The 16,613-nt window shown below is 39.9% G+C and overlaps 1 pseudogene; it reads right to left on the reverse strand.

Annotated features, from left to right (window-relative positions):
* LOC133107336 (odorant receptor 131-2-like) overlaps window positions 1-13,836 on the reverse strand; it is a 29,003-nt pseudogene extending 15,167 nt beyond the window's left edge.
* Between the last annotated feature and the right edge of the window lie 2,777 nt (window positions 13,837-16,613).

Genomic DNA, 16,613 nt, shown 5'->3' on the forward strand with positions numbered 1-16,613 from the left:
ACACAGCTAACTGGATGGAAAACAATGAGCTAAACTTCAACTGTAAAAATGTCCAAACTACAGATATTCAGAGATAAATGTCAACGAGCGATTAGCAGCAGCAGCTTTTGCTTTCGAAATCTGTCTCAGAGATGTTGTCAACTCAAGGAGAAATGCCTAGAGTGAAGGGTTTAACGTTAACGTTATCCACTAGAGGGCAGCACTCTATTCGTATTTAGAGTGAATTTCCTCACAGAGCAACAATTCAGTAATTTGATATGGAAGATTATTAAATTGACTTGTAATAAAACGAAATGGACTACATTAAAAATAAAACTGTTCAATAAATCCCAAATGGTGTCTAACATGACCTATTGAATGTCATTCTCACTCCCTAGTATCTGGAATCTGCATATCTCCAGCCCAAGATCTCAAATTGCGCCAGAATCTCGCCGACTTCCGAGGTCGTTTTAAGCAAAAGTATTTGGCCAAATCAGCTATAACCTTCAGGGATGATAGCCAGGGGTGTTCCCTAAATTTCCTGAAAAGCACAAGTTGATAGACTCATAGCCACTATGGCGAGTGTTTGTTTGACTGAAGTGACTGGCGAATTCTCAAAATGGCTTCTGTGTTCAATAGGAAAGGAAAGGATAGTTGATTCCAAATGAACCAGTAGCATGTGATTGGATGAACAAAATGTCAATCTTTCAGCCCTGGACACAATGCATGGTGAGGCCAGGCCTCCGTTGCCCACCCATTTTCAGTGATCTGGCCAATCACATATTGGCATGAAAAAAAATGCATTACATTGACTTCTATGAGAAGCTAATTTCCTAGGGGAGGCCTGGCCTCCCTTAATACAAACTGATAGGGAAATCTGGCCTGTTGCTTTACAATTGCAATATTGGGTTTTAGCCATGGGAAAATTTAGATTTATGAACAAAACTAAAATAATATGAATATAAAAAATAAAAAATATGTTTTTTGTTAAAATAAATAAATAAAATAAATATATTTATTGTTTTTTTTTAATCTCTCTCTTCTCTCAAATTATTGGGGAGGCCAGGCCTCCTCCACCTCTATGGAGGAGCCTCCACTGGTGTGTCACCTTTTGACAATCTCCTAAATGGGCTTTTATCCATAAATATTAAACATCTGTGAGATTTTAAGCCTAAAGTACAGTAATTGAATGTTTGGCACCAGTATGGGAGAGTGCCACCAGAATCGTCCAGATAAAAAATGAAAATAGTTATTTTCTTGCATGATATACAGATAGAGAGTTTCATAATAAGCCCACACAACACATTCTTAGGACTTCTACAGGACTTCTGAAAACATAGCATTATGTTTATAGCATGTTTACTACTAAATCCCACCAAAGGAGATAATTAGAAAAATCATACAGTGTGAAGATGAAAAAAGGTTACCTGGTTTTGAAAAGATGTAATGTATTGAACGGGGCCAATATTAGACGTTCAAACTATAACAATAACTATAAATACATAAAAAACAATAACTAAGCTATCTTTTTGAATCATACCCAGAGCAATTTCATAATGTAGGCACAATGTTTCGCCTATCATAAATTCATATTAAAGTTAAAATTTATTGTCTATCTTTCACTGACAGTTTCATTCTCATTATCAATGCGTTTTTGCCGCAGAACTGCTGCTCACTGGATGTTTTTGTTTTTTCGCACCATTCTCTGCAAACTCGAGAGACTGTGCATGAAAATCCCAGGAGATCAGTTTCTGAGATACTCAAACCACCGTGTCTGGCACCAACAATCAATCCATGGTCAAAGTCACTTAAATTATATTTCTTCTCCATTCTGACATTTGGTCTGAAAAGCAGATGAATCTCTTGACCACGTCTTTTATGAATTTAGTTGCTGCCACGTGATTGGCTGATTAAATATTTGCATTAACAAACTGGTGTACAGGTCTATCTAATAAAGTGCTCAGTGCGTGTAAATAAATATATCCCATTCAGTCACCTTTCACCAATGCTGTTTGTTCTCTGTACAGTTCCTCATTAGGCACTGGATTGCACTAAATAATTAATGATTTGGATAATGAAATGCAGTTGTCAAGCACATGGCCACAAAGCACCTTATCATGACAGACCTTTACTGTCGGTAGTTGAACAACACATTACATCATTATCAAATCGCATAGCCTGTCACTGCCCTGCAATTTCAGTCTCCTCTGATCGTAGATAATCCAGAAAATTGATGTTTATTTGAATAATTAATTTTTACAAACTCGCCCAAATGATGAATAGGGTCAACAAGTGATCTTCTGAATATAAATATTGTGACTGACTTGAGATAGAGGCCAAGGCACTGCCAATAATGTTCATGTGTCTCAAGCTTCATAATAAAGTCAGATCATTTTGGCAGTCAGGTCCAGCAGCACACCAGGTAAGCAGTTAAGGAGTAGGAAGGGGGATCTGCAGCACACAATAAGAACAGCAAAACCACGTCCTGCAGGAAGGGATGACAAAGGCCTACTGATGAGCCCCCACCAACCTGAATGTCTCCCTGCCCCCACTATTCCTACATCCCCCATGACATTCAACAAGCAGGAACCAGGGGGATGATAAGACAACCTGGCAGCTCTAAAACAATGTCACCTGTCAAACCATCACAAACAACCAGAGGTGTAGCACAGATTTCTGGAGCCTGTGCAAGTAAACTCTCTGTGGGACCACTTCCACTGTTTAGTCAAGGCCTTTTGAGGGCCTGTGCCCTGGGTAGTCGGTTCCCACTGTGACACCCCTGCTCACAACTGTCAGTTTTCCCCTGACTACTGAGCAGTGAGCTGTCATGATGACACTGAATGATGTCACTGGTTGAGGCTCTCTGCTAATATGAAAAATGGTAGAAGATGAGTCTGCCATGCATCCTCTTCCAAGCAGCCAGTCACCAGAGTCACAAGAAAACAGCAAGGTAACGTAAAGTCTTATCATAGAGTGAGTAAATATTTGTTTGGAATTGTGAAATGGGACATCATATTGTACTTTCTGAACCAGTTAAGTCTACTGCAAGGTTTATAGTCAAAGGTATATTCATATAAGTCAACGTTTTCATTTTTCAACTCTTAAATTGCAATTGGCCCAGTTCAGTTACTACAACAGGGCATTAAATTACATAAAATAACCTGCCATGTGACTTTCAAATGTAATTATATATTTAATTGCTTGTGATAAATGTCTCGCACTCTATCGTTTCACAGGGGAACCCAAAATTCAAAAACAATATCCAGTCTAAATTGAGTTTCCCCTCATAAACTGTTAAGATTTAATTACCACTTTTATGTCTGACGCCAAATTGTACCCAACAGTTTAAATAAATGCAAGATTATTGCAATTGAAAAATGTTGACATTTGTGTGTCACCTTTTTACAATCTCCTAAATGGCATTTTATCCATAAATATTAAAAATCTGTGAGATTTTAAGCCTAAAGTACAGTAATTGAATGTTTGGCACCTGTATGGGAGAGTGCCACCAGAATCGTCCAGATAAAAAATGAAAATAGTTATTTTCTTGCATGATATACAGATAGAGAGTTTCATAATAAGCCCACACAACACATTCTTAGGACTTCTACAGGACTTCTGAAAACATAGCATTATGTTTATTGCATGTTTACTACTAAATCCCACCAAAGGAGATAATTAGAAAAATCATAGTGTGAAGATGAAAAAAGGTTACCTGGTTTTGAAAAGATGTAATGTATTGAATGGGGCCAATATTAGACGTTCAAACTATAACAATAACTATAAATACATAAAAACAATAACTAAGCTATCTTTTTGAATCATACCCAGAGCAATTTCATAATGTAGGCACAATGTTTCGCCTATCATAAATTCATATAAAAGTTCAAATTTATTGTTTATCTTTCACTGACAGAGTTTCATTCTCATTATCAATGCGTTTTTGCCGCAGAACTGCTGCTCACTGGATGTTTTTGTTTTTTCGCACCATTCTCTGCAAACTCGAGAGACTGTGCATGAAAATCCCAGGAGATCAGTTTCTGAGATACTCAAACCACCGTGTCTGGCACCGACAATGAATCCACGGTCAAAGTCACTTAAATTGTATTTCTTCTCCATTCTGACATTTGGTCTGAAAAGCAGATGAATCTCTCTTCATTCATATAAGTCATGAAATTTATTCAAACATACAGTACATTTACAGGTTATGAGTGCACTGATATACACCCTGTGATTGCTTAGAAGAACCCGATTTAGTGAAATGGTTATTTGTCAGGCAAAATGGGTTCTTTGTATGAGTTTTAAACCTTTCAGACCATCTTTGAATAAGAGTGTATGGGATCATATATTCTAAATAGTAAGGCCAACATAAAGTTTATTTTTACTGTCAGCAGAAAATGATCACAGGTTACTGAAAGACTGCCATCAAAAGGGAACAATAACTGCTGTATTTCCAGTTGTGTGGTGTGCTGTGATATTTTCTTCAGTTATTAGTCATAGAGTTTATCTAAATCTTTTTTTATTGATTTAGTCCCTACCAGTCAAGTATTAGAAAGACACTGCGAATAAGCCATACTTTGCATGCAGCTGCATATAAAAATGCATGAATAAGATATTTTGTTGCAGGACAGAGCAGAACATGGTTGATGAACCAAAACTGATAAATGTTCTGAAGGGCTTGTTATTGCTTGGAATAATAACTGTCATACATTTACACTGTTTTTGTCTTCACTGAAACCTGACTTTTTGTCATTTCTGATTATCCCCAGGGGACATGGAAAATTCATCCACCGTTTCCAGCAATGCACAGGAATATTTGTCTGATTCTCACCGGCTAAAGTTTAGTTTTTCACTGATCCCTGTTGTCTTCTTCACCTACCTCAACTGTGTCATGCTTTTCACCCTGAAAAGAAAGGCAGCATTCCAAGGAGTGCCTCGTTACATCCTCTTTGGCCACATGCTCTTGGCTGACTCCCTTCAGTTTCTATGTAGCATGCTTTCATACTTTATCGCCGTGGCAAAGGTGTACATGAGCAATGGATTATGTGGTGTTCTTCTGTCTCTGACAAGTATAATCACTCACATTTCCCCACTTAACCTGGCTGTAATGGCTCTGGAGAGGTACTCTGCCATCTGCTTCCCCCTCAGGCATGCTGAGATTGCCACCAGTAAGTGGACTGGTGTAGCCATTGGTGTGGTGTGGGTGCTGGGCTCTTTGAATGCTGTGATACGATTTTTCCTATTTCTTACCATAGGGCCTCCTTTCTTTGCAGTGCAGGCTTATTGTGGACATAGACAATTGTTCAATCTAAAATTGTTCTCCAACATCAATAAAGTGTTCACAGTTGTTTATTTTGTTTTAGTCGGGTTCATTATCATCTACACATATATTGCCATATTGGTTGAGGCTAAATCTGCATCCTCAGACAAAAACAAGGCCACAAAGGCCCGAAACACTGTGCTGCTTCACCTAATTCAGCTGGGCCTGTGCCTGTCTTCCTTGGCAGTCAGTGCTTTAAATACACTGGCATCACGCTTGGAGGCTCGCACAAGGTCAAATGTCAGATATGTCAATTTCATGGTTTTTATCATTCTGCCCAGGTGTCTGAGTCCCCTAATATATGGGCTGAGGGATGAAATGTTCAGGCCTGTCTTCATTTATTATTTCACTTTTGGCCTGAAAAGTAAAATCAAGCCAGAGAATTAGAGAAAGAGGTGCACTCCAATTCCTTTTTCAGGTCTCAAACAGATTTCTTTACTTACAACCCTATGTTTCCCCAATGTTTTTCTTTAACCTCATGAAAACATCTGTATATGGTCATGGTTTTTAGTTTCCAAAGAAATTGATTGATCGATTGATTGAAATTGATTTGGAATAAATGTGAATAAATAAAAAAACTAAAAAAGCATCCTAGAAAAACAGAAAGATTTGTTTCACCGCAAAAAGCTTTTGGCAATATCAACGTGAATGAACATGAATCCAACTAATTTTCCCACTGCAATTTGTTTTCTATTTAGACGTTTCCTTGAATAATTTTCTTTTGCATTTCCACTGTTTCTCTTGCTCAAGAAAACTAACTTGTGCGCACAAGATGCTTTATGATTTTTTCAGCAGGGTTCGGAGGGTTACTTTGTATATGTATTCCACTCCAGATTACTGAACACATGCTCCAAAATGTAGCCTGTAACGTATTCCGTTAGATTAGGTCAGAAACATAATTTAATACTTTGGATTACTTTTAGAATACTGTTTTATAAGTGTAAGGGGGATGAAATTTAGTTAGTAACAGCCTACTTAGAGAGTGACCCTAAAATTCACACACTTTGATATCAAAACAGAGTGGTATGAACATAACGGAAATCAGAGCGCTTCCTAGCATTAAGCAGGACTTAAGACACAAGCACATTCACCAGTGTAGGATCCCAACAAAGACTGACCTGACCGACATACGGATTCAGCATCTAGCTAAAGAAAGAAGGCTGTGCAGCTTCTATGCGTTAGGAGAGGTAGAAACTGTGGACAACATCTTAGTCTCCTGCCTAAAATACAAAACAATTGGACACCTCCCAAAATCCAAAAGTACATACAGAGTGAGGTGGCAACTTAAAATATTAAATTAAATTATCTTATCCTGGACACAAAGAAATGTAAATGAAATTGTTAAAATAAATGAAAATATCAATCAAACCACTTTAATTGACTTTGGTGACATTTCAGTTCACTCAGAGATTGGAGAACAATACATTACAAGACACAAGACAACAGCAAGGTAAAGACTTGTCATAGAGTGAGTAAATATTTGTTTCTTATTGTGAAAAGGGACACCACAATGTAATTTATGTACCAGTTAAACCCTCTGCAAGTCATAAGAAGTTTGTTTTTGACTGTTAGTAGAAAATGGCCATGAGGTGTTGCTTATTATATTAAGCTTTTTGTCATTTCTGTTCCGCCTATAGGATATGGAAAATGTCTCCACCATTTCCAATGCAGATGGATATACATATTCAAACTGGCTAAAGTTCAGTCTGTCACTGATCCCAGTCGTCTTCTTCATCTACCTCAACTCTGTCATGCTTTTCACCCTGAAAAGAAAGGCAGCCTTCCAAGGAGTTTCCCGCTACATCCTTTTTGGCCACATGTTCTTTGCTGACTCCTTTCAGCTTCTGTGTAGCATGCTTTCATACTTAATTCATGATATCAAAGTATACATGAGCAATGGATTATGTGGTGTCTTTGTGTTACTGACGAGTGCAACCACCCGTATTGCTCCACTCAACTTGGCTGTAATGGCTCTGGAGAGGTACTCTGCCATCTGCTTCCCCCTCAGGCATGCTGAGATTGCCACCAGTAAGTGGACTGGTGTAGCCATTGGTGTGGTGTGGGTGCTGGGCTCTTTGAATGCTGTGATACGATTTTTCATGTTTCTAACAATAGGGCCTCATTTCTTTGAAGTACAGACTTGATTTGTTGAATTTTAAATTTTACTCTGATATGAATAAAGTGTTCACAGTTGTTTATTTTGTTTTAGTCGGGCTCATTATCATCTACACATATGCTGCAATAATGGTTGAGGCTAAATCTGCATCTTCTGACAAAAGCAAGACTGCAAAGGCCAGAAACACTGTGCTGCTTCACCTAATTCAGCTGTGCCTGTGCCTGTCTTCCTTTGCAGTCAGTTCCTTAAATGCACTGGCGTCACACTTGGAGGCTCGCACAAGGTCACATGTTAGATATGTCAATTTCATGGTTTTTATCATTCTGCCCAGGTGTCTGAGTCCCCTGATATATGGGCTGAGGGATGAAATGTTTAGGCCTGTCTTTATTTATTATTTCACTTTTGGCCTGAAAAACAAAATTAAGCCAGAAGTTAACTAGAGAAAGTGTGCACTCCAATTCATTTTCCAGGTAAATGGTAAATGGCAGGCATTTACATAGAGCCTTTATCCAAAGCACTGTACAATTGATGCTTCTCCATTCACCCATTCATCCACACACTCACACTCACACTCAGGGACACTTCGACACCGCCCGGACGGGGGATCAAACCGGCAACCCTCCGACTGCCAGACGACTGCTCTTACTGCCTGAGCCAGGTCTCAAACTGATTCATAAGAAAGGACAACCATTAAACTTTTATCTCCAACAACATCCAATGTTTTCTTTGTTCATGATCATCCTTATATTTACATATATGGGTGGATAGCATATTTCTGAGTCTTGATTGAACCTCATGAAAACATCATTAGTGCCAAATGAGGAACTGTGCAGACAACAAACAGTTGTGTCGACAAGTGGCACCAAATTAAATAGGTAAATATGACATATACTGTATTTATTTTTAAAAAGTCCTAACTAGTTTTATACAGATCACATTCTGTCTCACAGAACCACCAGATTATTGCTTTCAGAGAGTTTTCTTTACCAAATAGAATTTATAGTTTATAGTTTACATTTGATAAAAGAAAATGAAAATTATTTCTCAACTACATTCAATTGATCAAAATTATGATCTCCCAAAATTGGTTTCTTCGTTTTATGTCCCCAAAAACAGATAGATCACAATCTAGAAAAATAATGCTGTGGCGATTTGAAAATATTGGATCACAGTCTTCTGAAAAACTATTAATGTTATTATTCAGTGAATTGGGTTCAGTTTTCCCGGACAACCATGTGTATATGTTGGAAGCCTACACTGAATGGATCACATAACAGGGGAGGAGAATATTATTGAAGACCAGTGGCTGGGAGTATACAATCGCAAATGGGGGTGGGGGTGGGGGTGTTGGGAGCAGGATTGCATACCACCTGCTGAAACCCCTGAGGGCCTTCCGCAGGGTTGCCCAAGGGTGCAGGAACAGGGTAGAGCCCTGGCCTACATGATAGCATAACATAACAGAACAGGCCATTCAGCCCAGCAACGCCTGCCTTTTCCCACCCTTAAGTGTACCTACTGCCTAGTTTGCCTAAAAGTGAAATAATATCTAACACCGTATCAAGCCTGGTCTTGAAAACCCCCAGTGTTTCTGCCTCCACTACAAGTAATGGTAAGCTATTATACACACTGACGACTCACTGTGTGAAAATATACTTTGTAATATCTGTAAAGAATTTCTCCTTTGCCAATTTCCATTTGACCTTCTCGTTCTGCTAACCTAACTCACCCTGAATAATCGCCTATAATTCACTTTGTTAATCCCTTTAATGAATTTAAAAGCCCCAATCAAATCACCCCTCAATCAAAGTCTCCTTTTACTAAGCTTGAAGAGAGTAAGCATCTTAAGTCTATCCTCGTAACTCTTATCTTTTATACATGGAATCAATCTGGTTGCCCTTCCCTGAACCTTTTCCGGTGCTTCAATATCTTTCTTATAGTGTGGTCCTCAGAACTGCACACAGTACTCCAAGTGTGGTCTGTAGGGACTACAACTTCCACATTCCCACAGGAAAATTCCACGACGTCCACCACGAATGACGTCTAACTTGGTTCAGCCAATCCCGTAATGGCGGGAGCAATAAACGGTCCCGTATAAGAGCAAGACACGTTCTTGGGATCTCTCTTCTGCTTCTTCTGCCTCTTCTGCTTCTTCTCTTCGACGCACTCTTTTTGGCCATTCGCTTCAGCTCATCTGCTCCGAGACTCGGACAGAGGCTGAATGCTGCACAGCGCACTACCAGGCCTACGGACACACCCAGTTACCTCGCGGTAACTTCGTGGCCTATAGCGAGTGGAAACTGGTGTACGCGGAACGCTACATCAGTTTACCCCTGCCAAGCTCACCAAAGAACAACAGCAACGAACTTTTCCACCCTGAAAAAGGACAAGCAAACATCCTTCCAGCAACCGAGTGGACCAGACGACAGCGCACGGCTAAGACGCCCCAGCCTGTGCATTTCTCCAGGACATGCATTCACAGCACCATCGCGGCTCCTATAAGGACAGCACGCCTTTTGGATCCAATGCATATGGACTCAGTAAGAGAACAAACATTCAGGCATAGCCAGTGTTTAGTTTAGTCTTAACTGTTTTTGTGAATCTGTGTTTCAATATTTACCATCCTACTATTGTAATGTGTTTGGTTAGCTACATATATATGTACGTGAATTGATTCGCCGTCTTTTGCGCATATATAGAGTAAAACTACTCAAGTAGTCCCATCCCACAGCTAACTCTAATTCATTACCATATCCAGAACTCTAGCTTACTCAAGCTAGCTACTCCCACCTTTCCTTTGTTCAAGCGACACGCGCGCTCGCGCGCGCCCACACACACACATACACGCCCTAACTTAACCTACTAAATTTCCTTACTAACTTCCCGTTAGTTTATCTGTTATGTGTTTGTATGTTTGTTTAATAAATATATTTTATTAAACCCCGGTGTCCGTTTTGGAATCGCATAGACATGAGAGCCAAGTTAAAGCAGTCTTTCGAAGAACTTCCAACCTTCAGGTTATCGGTATGTTTAATCATTAATATCGGTTATTTTAATTATTATTAATTAAAATACTAAATTTGTGGTTAGATATTTCTGATAATAGTAATTTTATGAGACTGATTACTTTTTGCAGTTATACTGCTACACAACGTTTAACTGGCGCCCCGGTTTCGTAGAGAGTAAAATCCCTGCGTTATTTGGCGGCCCGTGCGTGGACCCTACATAATTTGGAGTCCCGTGCGAGGACCCCTACAGGTCTAACAAGAGTATTGTGTAATGTGAGTATAACTTCCTTGGACTTATACTCAATACGCCTGGCTATATATCCTAGCTACCGCACATTGACTACAACCTGAAAGGCTTTGGTCAACTATTGCCCCTAAGTCTTTTTCAACTTGAGCACTGTTATAACTACAGGAAATGCTTGGACACCCACTTCAAGTTGGTCCAGGGAGGATGAATATGTAAGCTTATTGTATCATGGTGTATTGTACACGTAGACCTTTGTCATTAAATCAATCTCCTCCGTTTAACAGTTCATTAATGTTGAGAAAGGGGATAGCTCATTTTGGTCTTTTTGGGTTTTTGTCTTTTTGAGGCGTTAATGTCCATATCTAAAATAAGTAGCATCCTTCACGACCTCTGAAATGACCGTAGACATCTAGCCAGCTCATGAGTCATGCACATAATGGCCGACATGACATGTGGTGGGACCAGTGGATAGTTCAGAGAGCAAGGCAGGATTCAGTAACAGGATTTGTTTAGTGATCAAGTGTAAACTATCAATAATCTACAAAAGTGTTGCAGTACTGTGCAAAAGTTTTAGGCAGGTATGAAAAAATGCTGTAAAATAAGAATGTTTTCAAAAATAGAAATGTTAATAGTTTATTTTTATCAATTAAAAAAATGCATTAACAGGAGAAGTGAATGAACAGAAGAAAAATCTAAATGAAACTAGGCAGGTAGGTTGTTCCAAACAACAAAGTTTCCTTGGCCGACCACTGCATCTACAGTTCTCAACATTGCCCGTTTCTTGGTTTGAAGGCAAAGGGTGGTCACACCAAATATTGATTTGATTTAGATTTTTCTTCTGTTCACTCACTTTGCGTTTTGTTCATTCATAAAAAATAAACTATTAACATTTCTATTTTTGAAAGCATTCTTACTTTACAGCATTTTTTCACACCTGCCAAAAACTTTTGCACAGTACTGTATATATTAATAAAATTCTTAAATTGGAGTCAAATGAAGGTATATTTATTTGGGAGATTCTTGGTCAGCCTGGAACAGAATAAAGCAGAAGTCAGAGTGGTACTACTGTGTTCATAACTTGGTTTATTTATTGGCTGATCTAGTCTCTGCACAGAGTGGTCATTATTTAAACTCACTAACTTCTTTTCAGCAACATCAGAAGGACAAGCACGAAGATACCTTCTCCCAACCTAAATTCCGTGGTTAGGTTAGCACGGGGCTGACAGAGGTTTGACGCCTTGTGTGTTCAGAGATGCTCTTCTGAATACCACTGTTGTAATGCATAGTTATTTGCGTTACTGTCACCTTTCTGTCAATCAATCTGGCACGTGTCCTAAGACAGTCTAAAAGTCTAAAAAGTCTAATTAATACCTAATAAAGTGCTCACTGAGTGTATATTGAAACCTGTGACTATTGAATGAAACATGAGAATATACATTGAAAACCTGAGATTACTAAATAAAACTACAGTAAATTGAAAACCTGAGAATATGAACATCTTATTCGGTATTTATTAGACTTATTTTTAGAGGCATTTGTTCATTATTATTGATGAGGCATTTGTTCATTATTATAATTGAACAGGCATTTGTTAATTATAAGTCCTTGCTGCTTCCCTATATTTTATGTAGTTGAGAGCTGGTTCTCGGGCTTCTTCCTGATCAGCTGAGGTTTGAGTATCAGTACCACCCCATAAAGTAATGTATACAGGGAAGATCCCCACTAACAGCTGCAATATCAGCACCTTCTCATTCAATTGCAATAAAGTAGGTCTGTTGCCTACAGTACACTGGTTCTGTGTTATTCCTTTCTTTGCCTTAAATTTGTTTCCCATTATTTATTTATGTGTCATAATGTCACATTTCCAAGGTGCTACTTTCCAACGGCTCCACAGTTTTGATAAGTGTGCATGTGTGGGACATGATGTGCACAAAATATGCTACGCTAGGTAGTTTGTGGCTTGACCCTGTTCCCTGGTAAGATTAAACATTAAACAGGCCCAGAGTTGCGGGGATAATCAACCAGATCAACCAGGAGTCATTCGAGTTTTGGCATTCTGAGGCAAGCAAGCAACTAATGGAGGAGAGGGGTATTGCTATAAAAAAAGCATCAGTTTCCCCATATCAGCCATATCATTAAAAAAAATGTCATAATGTAAAGTCAAATACATGACAGTTATTTATGCATGTACTGAACACTTGTTGACCTTTTTTTATTTTCTTCATTGAAAAAAATTCACTTTTGGTTTTCAATTTAAATGATGTACCTTATGAACGTAGTATCTGACCTTTTCTTTGTGGGGGAGGATTTTTTCTTGCACTGCCCACAAAGGGCATAATATTTCAATAGCAATAAAAACTTTTAATTCCTTAAGCCATACACAAGTGGACTGAGACACCGTGGGACAAGAATGAAAGCAATATAGTCAAAATATCTCAAATTAATGAAAAGTTTCAAATCAATCTCCATTACTACCATCTCTACGAATGGGCACCACATCTGAACCAAACAAAGAAAGAGCTGGATTGCATGAAGGGCGACTGTTCTGAGACCCTTGGTGGCAGATTTCTTATTGTCCGTCGAAGCAAGTTTGGCGGCGGCCATTATTTTTACATACGTGAAGACAATGACACTGGACATGACCAGAAAGTACAGCTGAGAAATTGCTGACCTGAGGTAACCCTTGTGCAAGATGAACAGCTCCACATCGCACAGCCTGTCAGTTGCGTAAAAACATATTGGGACGGAGTAGATGAAGATAGGACTGATAACGATGGGGTGTATAGAGCTGAGCACGCGCGTGGTTGACTGGGATGCAGCGTATGGCTTTAGACGGGGTGGAGATTTCTGCGTGCCTTAGGGGTAAGCAGATAGCCACATAGCGCTCCAAGCTCATGGCCATCAGGGTCAGAGGCGTAGAAAACTTGAGGGTGCTCATGACCATATAGAAGCACAGACGCAGCCCAAAATGTATTGGGACGTGGGTACGGCTCAGGGGAAGCAGGATGTTTGTCAAAATCAGGAGCAGGCTGTCACAGAATGTGTGCAAAGAGGATGTAGCGAACATTGTTACGAAAGGCCTCCTTCTTGAAAAATGTGAAGCTCATGACACAGTTCACATAGAGAAGATCCCCACTAACACCTGCACTAACAGGATCTTCTCATTCATTGGCCGCAATCTGGGGCTGGTGCCCATGCTGCCATTCTGGGCTGTGATGTTTTTAGCCACGCTGACTCGCTGGTGTCTGGAGGAAGAAAATGTAAAACCAGTGAAATGCAGCACTGCAAAAGAGCTTTCAGTACCACATATTTATAGGGTCATCCAAACACAGTGTTTCCTCTAAGGGCCTTGTTTTGAAACTGTTGTTAAATCAGGTCCATGGCAGCAATTTATGGAAATGGTAACTAGCAACTGAATGACAGAATTCTAGCAATGCTGTGGGTGCTGTTGGTGGAAATTAAACAGTGTGTTAACACATTAAATGTGTTAATCCTGCTTTACAAACATTTTATTTTAGTGGCAAAGCATTCAACAAAGCAAGCCACAGAAGATAATGACCAGTGATTACTATATTGCTGAATATACACTCAGTGAGCACTTCATCAGGTACTTATTAGACTTCTTTTTTAGACTGTATCCACTATAAGACAAATGTATTCATGAGGTTCAATCAAGACTCACAAATATGCTATCTACCCATATATGTAAATATAAGGATGATGCAACAATGAACAAAGAAAACATTGGATGTTGTTGGAGATAGAAGTTTAATGGTTGTCCTTTCTTATGAATCAGTGTGAGACCTGGAAAATGAATTGGAGTGCACATCTTTCTCTAGTTAACTTCTGGCTTAATTTTGTTTTTCAGGCCAAAAGTGAAATAATAAATAAAGACAGGCCTAAACATTTCATCCCTCAGCCCATATATCAGGGGACTCAGACACCTGGGCAGAATGATAAAAACCATGAAATTGACATACCTAACATGTGACCTTGTGTGGGCCTCCAAGTGTGACGCCAGTACATTTAAAGCACTGACTGCAAAGAAAGACAGACACAGGCCCAGCTGAATTAGGTGAAGAAGCACTGTGTTTCGGGCTTTTGCAGCCTTGCGTAAAATTTCAAATTCAAATTTCCCTTTACAATAAGTCTGTACTAGAAAGAAAGGAGGCCCTATCATTAGAAACAGGAAAAATCATATCACACTTTTCAAAGAGCCCAGTACCCACACCAATATCAGCATGCCTGACGGGGAAGCAGATGGCAGAGTACTGTAACCCTTATTTTTGTAGGGGTAGCTTTCTCCAGTCCTTCTGGCCTGAGTTACGCACGGGTTACAATGGATATTATCACTGTTTATTTATTCCAATAACGACAACCAATACGGCACGACAGTAACTGACAACTCCACACTGTCTCCCCCACTAAACTGTCCCCCGCACACAACAGCAGGTAGGAACCAAAAAACTCAGAAATGTTACACCTGCATAAAACAATAGTCAAAGAGCAATTAATATACTTGAAAATGTAATGGGTCTATTAACTAAGGTTACAGTCTTCCCTTGCTACAAGAAGAAATGTCCTCATTTCAATCAACCTCTCAAAACAGTGTAACACCAACAAATCCCATCATGAAGTCAACAGTCACAACCCAGTAATCTGAATAAACTCAGGATGTAGCAACTCAGCAACACACAAAACACTTTCTGTAAGAAAAAAAAATTAAAAAATTAAAAACACAAACTAATGTAGTTGAAAGGAAGTCCTTGATCTGACGTATAACCCAAATAACAGTCAGGTACATATAAACAATGTAACACAAGATCGCAACACCTCAACAAGAAAAACAACATGTAAGGGTCTGTCAAAGTCCAATCAAAACACCTCAAGTAACAAAGTCTCCGTACTTGAGTGGCTGCTTAATCAGGCGTCCACAACGTGACGTGACACGAAGGGGCTCCTGAAGAGACGAGGAATGGCCATCAGTTGAGGAGGGGGGAGGGGGGGAAAGATTGGGAGGAAGAGGAGAAGGTGGAGCACTGCACTGAGGAGCAATACTGACAGGAGCAGGTAGAGGCTCCCTCCCGGCTCTGGCAGGCACATACGGGGGAGTAGGAGGGTGAAAAGGCAGGGCCCCCGACAAAGCGGTGAGAGAAGGGGCTGATGTCACTGATGTACCCGCATCAGCTGGCACTGAGGGTGTCCGGCTGTTGACAGGGGTAGCTGGCAAAGTCCCTTTATAGGTTTTTAGTCTATTATGGTGAACAATCCATGTCCGTGAGCGTGCATTCCTCGGATCTGTGATCTCATAGGTGACGCCAGGTTGTCCATCTCTGCTCATCCTTTGCTGGACCACAAACGGGCCCTTCCATCTGGGAGCAAGCTTGCTCATCCTTTGTGCTGGGTCATCCAGGAGAACAAGGTCTCCTGGCTGGTGAGGGTGAAATACCACCTTCTTGTCGTACTGAGTCTTTTGATGCTGTTTGTTTGCAGCAGAGTTTTTGCCTGCATCCTTGAAAGCAAGTGACAAGCGCGTGACAAGGTCCTGGGCATAAGCTGCTGGTGTACCTGGTGTGGACAAGGTCACAGCAGGACTACAGTTCAACATGACACCCAGTGGCAAGTTAGGTTCTCTCCCATGAACGAGGAAGAAAGGAGAAAATCCTGTACTTGAATGAACACTTGAGTTGTAAGCAAGCTCAAACTGTGGCAGGTACTGGTCCCATTCGCCACCACTTTGATATGTACTTAGCAAGTTGATCTTTCAATGTCCTGTTTAGTCTTTCCACCATACCATCTGACTGAGCATGGTATGGTGATGTGCGTGTTTTGCCAATTTCAAGTGAGCTGCAAAGATGCTTGATGAGATCTGACTCAAACTGGCGGCCTTGGTCAGTGTGAATTGATTCTGGCAAGCCATGATGTCTTATATAGTCTTCAAAAATG

This window comes from Conger conger, chromosome 13, assembly GCF_963514075.1.
Source record: "Conger conger chromosome 13, fConCon1.1, whole genome shotgun sequence".
Lineage (NCBI taxonomy): Eukaryota > Metazoa > Chordata > Actinopteri > Anguilliformes > Congridae > Conger > Conger conger.